The sequence below is a fragment of the Lynx canadensis genome, chromosome D4 (assembly GCF_007474595.2).
Source record: "Lynx canadensis isolate LIC74 chromosome D4, mLynCan4.pri.v2, whole genome shotgun sequence".
Lineage (NCBI taxonomy): Eukaryota > Metazoa > Chordata > Mammalia > Carnivora > Felidae > Lynx > Lynx canadensis.
In genome coordinates, this window is record NC_044315.2 from 75,698,168 (window position 1) to 75,707,447 (window position 9,280).

Genomic DNA, 9,280 nt, shown 5'->3' on the forward strand with positions numbered 1-9,280 from the left:
CCCAGTCGCTTGGCACACAGTATTTTTATGGTAAGAAATTGAAACTGCCTAGATCACCACTTGGTGTTAAAAAAAATCAGCAAATTTACATATTCGTCCTTATGCTCTTTCATTCTTTAAGACATTCCAGGCACTGAGTATTGAACCAGAGATGAAATCAAGCAACTTTCAAAATTTACCCTCTTTCTTCAAGTAGCTCACAATCTCCGGACAGGAGCCGGCTAATTAGACAGTATAATTAGTGTCATCATGGAGATCTGAAGAATAATCAAGTGAGGTGAGATTTTTCATTTTCCTGTGCCACCTGGGGACGTGGAAAGTATGACTATCAGAAGCCATATCATGAGCAAAACACTTCTTCGAGCAGGAGGTAGTCCCATCCATGTTTCTGTGGGACAAGGGCAGACTCAGGATGAGCCACTGACCTCTAACAGAATCTCACCTCCCCCATCAAGGTTCAGATGGCGGGCATGTGGGCAGTAGCCAGTGCTTCCGTCATCTTCAGTGGAGGCTGTAAGCCAGTGGTGGTCTGTCCCGCCAGGGACCCTATCACCATAAAAGAGGAGGATTCAAGGAGCATATTCAGTCTTCGATGGGTCACCATCTGGAGCTGTCAGACTTCTTTCCCCCAGGAAACAAAGGTGTTGTTTGGAGCTTATTAATCTAGAAAAATAACAACAACAAAAGTATATAATTACCTCAAAATTTTATCTGGGTGAGGTGGGACTTCAGTAACCATGCACAACTTTTCTGAGAATGTGACCATTCCTTGAGAAAAATGGGAAGGGCATAATAGTCACCCTTCAAGGACAAGGAATACTAATGAGTGCTTTAAAAATGGCATGTTGGTCTGTGTGGTGACCTTTCTTCTGCATAGTAGGGATGTATGACGCCTTGAAGTGGAATCACATTATTTTCAGGAGTCATGGAATTCCTAATGGTGCCATTATTATGGTTGACAGCCTGTTGGGCTTATTCATTGCCCTAATAAAGTTTTAGGCTTTAAAAGTGTTTGATTAGCATATCCCACCAAAAGGATTCAGCTGAACTAGTGCTAAGCATAGGAATCATGATAGAGGAGATTGGGCACTTCTGTAGGACTCAGGAGGTCTGGAATCTTATCCCAGGAGAGCCCAGGGTTAGTTGACATCCCCCTCTGTTCTTCCACTTCCACAATGGTGGTGGGAGCTGCTGGGCAAGGTCAGCTTCTCTCTGGTCCTGTCTTTCTTGGCATGTATGTTTCCATGCATTTTATTAACTCAGCTGCAACTTTTCCAAAAATGATACTATAGTAGAATATTATATAGAATTCTTCAGAGAAATTCCATTAGAACATCAAAATTTCTATACTGGTGAGAAAGAAATTTATAGCTCTGGGTTCTCGGGCACTTCTAAAGAAGACACTGTAATCAACCTTAGGTTTGATGTGCACTGAAGTACTTGTAATGTTCCAGAAGGTACTGACGACCACATCAAGCAGGTCATAGAAAACATTCATTACACAACTACCACGACTGTAAGGGACCAAATCAAGTACACGAATTATACTCAGGCTGTTAATACTAATAATTGCTATTTAGCCTTAAGTTTCGAAAACTTTTCAATCTGTACATGGTACTTCTTAATGGATAAAGAGAGCAAACTTCTCAGGGCTGAGTCCTCATCTGACAGACAGTGGCTGTATGACTTCAAGAGATAATGGTTGTCATGTTTATAGCATGATGTCTGTCTGGCATAAACAAGTGCTCGGTGAATGTGGGATTAACTGTTGTCATTTCCATGAGACCTGCGAGGTAGGCAGAGGAGGAATAGTTCGAGGTGTGCCCCAAGTGGCCATTTCCCAAGTCTGCTTTGGAAAGGAGGGGAGGGGAGGGAAGGAATTGAATCCAGTACCATTCCTTGCCTGTGGTTCCAAGTAGGAATTAAAAAAAAAAATTTAATGTTTATTTACTTTTGAGAGAAAGGGAGAGAGAGACAGAGGTGTGAGTGGTGGAGGAGCAGAGAGAGGGAGACACAAAATCCAAAGCAGGCTCTAGGCTCTGAGCTGTCAGCACAGAGCCTGATGCAGGGCTCGAAGCCACAGACCTCGAGATCATGACCTGAGCTAAAGTCAAAAGCTTAACCGACTGAGCCATCCAGGTGCCTCCCCAAGTAAGCCGCGTTTCATTCTTCGGATCTGAATCTCAGCACCAACTGCAAAGGTTCTACTGCCATTATCAAACAAATATTTAGCCTCCCTGATAACAGAAAGAAAGAAAAAAAAAAGGACAGTCTGTATGCATAGCCAAGCATGATGCCTGGGCAGGGAGTTTGGGAGCTATGGTTGTGGACAAATCAAGGCGGTATCTCAATTTCTTTCCTGATTGCCTGGTATAGTGGACACATGTGATATGGCAGAGAGAAAATGACAGCTAGAAATGCAAAATTTATTCATTTATTTGCATCAGGTCCTAATTTCCCAGGTTGTGTTCCCTAAAACATAATTTAAAAAGAAAATGGGGAATTTAAAAAAGAAAGAGGGAGAGAGAAAGAGGGGAGGGGGGAGGGAGGAAGGGAGAAAGAAAGAAAACGTTCCAGTAAAAATAGAGAATGCCATTTCTCTTTTTCCCTCATGAAATATAGACTGAGGATGAATGAGTCCATTTGGACAGAATGGGATCCCTTGGAACAAATATCTGTGGTTGGAATTGCTCCTTTAAAAGTTGTGTAACTCTATCATTCCATGGGTTCCAAGCACTGGCAATAGGCTGGGTGTGGCGTGAGACACAGACACCTAACACAGACAGCCACGTCTCTAAGCACGTACTCTGGACTAGGCTCCCTGCCAGGGGTTTTAGTGCACTATCTCATTCAGTGCCTCACAATAACACTGTGAAGTAGGTAATTTTAAGCCTATTTACAGATGAGGAAACGGAGACCAAGAGAGAGGTGAGGTAATTTGCCCAGGGGCATGCATCTTGTAAGTGACAGAGCCAGGAATTACACCCAAGCTTGTTTCCAAGACCTTTTCCACATCCTTACATCCTACTTGGCCAGAGAGGGCATTTACATAAGACCGCAAAGCTGGGGAGCTGCTTTTGCAGGGGTACTCCTTTGTACAGGCACTTTGGGTACGTAGGTCACATCATGTTTAGAAGCACCCTCTGTGAAGTCGAAGGAGGCTTGGTTGCTTTCATGTCTCAGGCAGTGAAACTGAGGAGCAGATCTATACTGTGATGGTCAGGTAGATAATGGTGGGGCAGCTTGTGCACTGTTGGAGGACGTTTTCCTCAGGAGTCGGCCTTGACGCTGGGGTGGTGGGGTCTGTCCTCTTCTGATGACTGATGTGGAAACATTAACAGAGAGTAGTTGGGAACAAAGTCTCTGTGGTCTGTTGGCTTTGGCTGAAACCCTCACACAACCTCCAGTGAGTCAGTTGGCCTCTCTTGGGAAGCCTCAGGCTCCCCGTCTGGAAAGTGGGACCAAGAATAGTGCTGACTTCAAATAGGTTGCAAGAAGAACAGATGAGGTGAAACTTAGCAGAACGCTAAGCACTCTAGAAATTTAGTTACTTAGTGAGCACCCGAGAAATTTCAGTTACTATATCCTCATTATTGCCACTGTGTTTTAGTGTCCAGCTGTGATTGGGACCTGCATTAGCCAGCCAAGATGGAATAGCCCACTGGTCAAGGTGCACATGAGAAACCCTAGGCTCTCTGCCTCTTAGCTGTTTTAATCCTAGGGCAGCCACTGCCCCGCCCCCCCAGCTTCGAACTCCTCCTTTCCAACCTGGGGTGAGTCAAGATTCTTGCCCCCTCTCCCACTTTGTACGGAGGTCCCGAATCTCAAAGGAGATCATGCAATGGAAAAACCTTTTTGCAAACTCTGAAGTAGAGTGATCATAGAAAGAGTCTCTGTTGCTAATTCAACTTTAAGTATTTTCCTCTTCATTTTCTTTTTTAATTAAAAAAAAATTTTTAATGTATATTTTTGAGAGAGGGAGACAGAGCGAGCAGGCGAGAGGCAGAGAGAGAGAGTGAGAGGGAGACACAGAATTTGAAGCAGGCTCTAGGCTCTGAGCTGTTAGCGCAGACTCACAAGCGGGGCTCGAACCTGAGCCTAAGTTGGACACTTAACCAACTGAGACACCCAGGTGCCCTCCTTCCTCTTTTTCATATCTAAAATTTGTACATACATATGGCTCCAGTGTAAAAGTAGAAGCCACTCGGTAGACAGAGCAAAAGTCTCCTTGACTCCTTCCTGTTAGTTTGCCCTGGGCTCTCTTGATCTCTTCCCCCAGAGGTCACTCTGTGCACCATTCCAACCTGTTTCTATCACACTAGGGTTTTTTTCCCCCCAGTTATGTAATGCTTTGCCTTTCCAGCGAGATAGGTAACTGAGTGGTTGAAGACTAGGTTCAACCTAAGAACCTAGGTTGACTTGCAGTGTTATCGTATCTTAACAATGTAGCTGAATTGTTTATTCTTTCTAGGTCTCAATGTCTTCCTCTGTTAAGGGAGGACAATGATGGTACCTAACTCAGGACTTTGTTGTGAGGATTTGAATAGGTTAATGCAGCACATGCATAAACAGCACTAGCCACCTGTGATTCTCGGTGTGCGTTCACTGCTATTATTGTTAGATGGGCAAGCTCATAATACATGGGTCATAGTTGAATCCTTGGCACTTAGCTAGTGCTTGGTCCTCAATGGGAGACTGATACACATTCTTACATTTAAAGAATTCGACATTCATTTTTATCTGGTGATGCTGCTAAGGCGTGGGGAAAGCTTGGTAGAAAGAATAGCTTGCATGGCATTCACTGTGCACCCCCCCCCCAGCCCTTTATGCTTAATACATATTGCCTCATTTAATCCTCAAAGAAAACATACAGAGGAGATCGTACAATCTCTGCCCTCATTTTACTGGTGAGGGAACTTAAGTGCAAAAGACAGGTTAAGTCTACTGCACTCACGTGATCGTGCTATCAGGATTCTAACCAAGCCAGTGTGGGTTCACTGAAGACATTACTTTCTCTTCAACTTTGTCTCTCTGTCCAAAGGCTTTGTGAACTGGCTTCTCCTGAGGCACTGTGTGACTTGGGCCAGTGACAATCACCCAGTGGTTTCCCCACTTATCCTTCTGGGCGCACCTGAAAGGTGATTGTAATGATGTGGGACGTGAAGATAAGTTAGTGTTTCCTTTGAGACCATATGTGCTGGAGTAGTCCAGACAGTTTCAGAAAGGTACTGAGATGGTTCGGTGGGTTGAAACCTGGGCTAGCCAGGTCTGGCTGCTGTCCAGAGAACCACTTCTAACCTTAGAGCCCAGTTGACCTCAAGAGCAAACCCACCATTCTGACTTGTAGTGAACAGTAATGCAGATTGCATCTATAGCATTGACGAGGATCTGAGAAGAAATGATTGGGAAGGACTCCCAGGGGGGCACATCAGCCAGGGGTCTTAGCAGGATTCCCGCTAGAATCGGGATGATGATGATGATGATCAACCTTTTAAGCTCAGATGTGAGTTAGCAAAGCGGGGTGGCATTCAGAACTGGTTAACTGCTACTAGGTGACAGACACCAGCCAATCAGAAAGAGCCTTGACCCTATAAGATATAATGGACAGTTGTCCTCGAGCACAGCTGTGCCAGGGAGGGGGTCTTTTGTCTGTCAGACCAGGGGCTGTTGGTTTTCTGCTTCCCAATTTTTGACAGATCCTGGAAAGGAAAGGGTGAGGACTTGTCTGAGGCATCACAGGAATTGAGTGGCAAAAAAGTGAGAACAGAGCCTGGATGTTAGTACCTACAAGAGCTCTTCCCCTGTCCAGTCCATCTCATGGTCCTTACTGAACACCACAGAAACACATCCGAGTGGAAACTGATCATTTCCCAGCATGACCCTTGCCCCTTTCTCCATGGGAGCACAAAGCTCTCCACATGTATTAGGGCCATTGTCTAAGGCTGTTGTTGTTGTTGTTGTTGTAGGGCCATTGTCTAAGGCTGTTGTTGTTGTTGTTGTTGCTGCTGCTGTTGTTATTATTAACTGTTTAAAATTAGTGCTTTCACATGTGGCCCAAGTCAGTCAATGTCTGTCTTCTCCCAGAATTGAGTGGCATTCTCTCTCAACGTCCACTTTACTAGAGTTACCCATTGTCTTCACTGTGGAGGGCTGGCCACTGCTGGTTCTCTACATCCATGAGTTCAAGGACAGGAATGGGGCACTGCACAGTAAATTTCCAGTTGTCTGGAAGGAACTTCCAGATTTCTCATTGCTGTAGTTAAGGCTAAGAATGTGGGCTCTGGAGGCAGGCATACCTGGATTTCAGATGTTACAAATCCATGCAGGGTGCTAAAGCTCTTTTTTACCTCTGTAAAATGGAGGTAATTACATTACTTGCCTCTTAGGGTTGTTATAAAGATGAAATGATATAATGTGTAAGCACTCACCACATATAAGCCAGCAATAAATTTCAACTATTACTGACAAAGGTAATAATTTGCAAGTAAAAGATAATAATTTAAGAGTGAAAGATAATGTTAGACATCTAGACAGACCTTGACACAATACCAGGCACATAAGTGATAATTGATAAATAACTATTGAATGAATAAATGAAATAGCATCACATGTAATAAAAGGGTCAGCATTATGGCAGAAAGAATGGTTTGGTTGTGTGACTTTGGGAGAATCCCTTTCCCTTCTGTGAGGTTTCACCTGCAAATGGAGAGCGCTAGATTTAGCAGGCCGTAAAGCACTCTCTATAGCCTCTATATACATATACACGTACATGTAAATGTACATATACATATATATGGCAGCATTTGGGTACGGCATGCACCAACATCATCCGCCATATGCTGTCTAGGTGGGGTTATGCCCACGTGACATGGTAAATAGCAATCACTACAGTGCTCTGCCTGACAGTGCTAGTTGAATGGCTTCAAGAGAAGACATAAGATAGGGGCGCCTGGGTGGCGCAGTCGGTTAAGCGTCCGACTTCAGCCAGGTCACGATCTCGCAGTCCGTGAGTTCGAGCCCCGCGTCAGGCTCTGGGCTGATGGCTCAGAGCCTGGAGCCTGTTTCCGATTCTGTGTCTCCCTCTCTCTTCTCTCTGCCCCTCCCCCGTTCATGCTCTGTCTCTCTCTCTGTCCCAAAAATAAATAAACGTTGAAAAAAAAAAAAAATTTAAGAGAAGACATAAGAGAGTTTCAGCAGAGGGGGAGATTAATTCTGTTTGGAGGAGGGCATGAGTAAATTTTCCTGAAAGAACCAAGACTTTCTTCAACTGGGTTTTAAGAACTGGAAGAACTCAAGGTAAGGTAAATGAAAGAGGCAGAACATTATTCTAGATGTCACACATGCCTAGGAGCTACAGAGGTCTCATGGAGTTCACTAAATGTTCACTGAGCTCCTATTCAGCATGAACCCTAGAGGGTTAACCCCATGGGGGATCTCAAAAGGCAGAACACTCAGATCTCCTCCTCGAGATGCTTAAGATCTGGCACAGAAGAGAAGACAAGGACATAAATCCAACAATATAGGAGAGGAAAGGAAGCTAAATAATCCTCTGGGAATGATTTATTTTAATGTTTAATAAAGAATAATGTTATGGAGAAGGTGACATTTGCACTAGATTGGAGAAAAGCACATAAGTTAGAGTTTTGATCTGGACATATATCTTCCAGGTAGGTGATTTGGGGGTAAATCGCTTCCTCTTTTTGAATTTGAATCTCCTTTGATTTTAAAACAGAGCAAGACCAACCTCATCAAGTTATTGTCAGACTAGGTACCCACAGGTCCATGCATGGCCTAGGCAAGGTGCTTAACGAGTCATGTTATTCTTAATTAGGGTAAGTTGAATTCATCAGAAAACATCACTGGATTCGTTTCCCATGAGAAAGAACTTCACTGAAGAGCAATTAGTTGCACGCCTTCGATCTTAGTTGATATAAAAAGTGGCCAATTGGACAGTGATTCTGCAATTTCTGGACAAAAGAGAGAGGGAAGCAATGCTCATTATGTGACTCAAGGCCTCTTCTCCAATAAACCACAAAATACATTTGCCCTGGAATTAAGTGGAATGGGTTATCAAACGCTTTATTTTCCATCAAACAAAACGGGTAGAATGAAGAGAACGCCCACCATTGCCCATTTCTTGCTTTCTCACAAAGCTTCCTCTTCCACAAGATTATGGAGATATTTTATTCCCATTTAAAACAATAGGAAGCTTAAAGGTAGATTAGAGGCAGGTCAGTTAAGAATGTGGACTTTGGAGTGAGATAGACTTAGGTTCAAACGTGCCATAAAATCTAACCTGAGACACATTTAAAAAAATGCAAAATGGGGATAAGAAAAACTATAGAGATAATGGTTTTGTACATTAAATGGTATGTGTAACCACCCAAGAGAGTCTTTCATGATAAATTATAGCTAGTTATTACAGTTGCTAGACTAAAAATAAACTTTATAAAATCATGTTTTGGTATAAATTAAAATCACAGTTTCAGGCAGTGATCTTCCTCATCAACTAAAATTCAAAGCTTAAGAAATGCCTTGGGCACCTGAGTCGGACAAAGTGGAGATCGTTGGCACTAGTCCGAGGACAGGGTTAGATGACAGAAGTTGCTGTTTCAGCTTCCAGTCATAAGCCTGCAGGAAGACTGAGAGGGCTCCAGTTCACTTCAGTGTCACCTACTTATGGACACAAAGCTTCAAGAAATACAAAGGAAAACACCTCGAGCCCAGCCAGAGTGGTCCGTAACCCTTTCCCCTGTACCCCCACCTCAGGAAATAGTGTGATGACTGGCTCTCTTTTTGCTGTGGCTTTGTAGAACAGGCAGTGATTAACCACAGACTTAATTTTTTTCAGACAGAGCTTGGAGATGCTAAAAACAAAAACAAAAACAAAAAAAAAAACCTCAGGGCTGAAAATTAGTTTATTTTTCTAATCTGAGTTAAGAAGACAGAATGATAGAAAGCTGCCGAGCAATTTAGATACGAGCGGAGTCAAAACCTTGCTCCTAGTCCTGTGAAGAGAAAAGTTAAAACTTAGTATCTAACACATAGTAGGTGTACAATACGGACAGGTTGTTATTACTACTGGCATCATACTTGCAGTCATCAACTCTAGTCTGGATGATAAATTAATATAATCCAAGTACTGTTGGGGAGGAAGTAAGGAAGCTAATATTTATCTAGCACCCACTGACATGTACTAGCCACTGTGCAACATGATATACATCATCTCATTTAATCTCCCAGATAACCCCGTGAAATCTATAAAAATGAAAAATGAGAT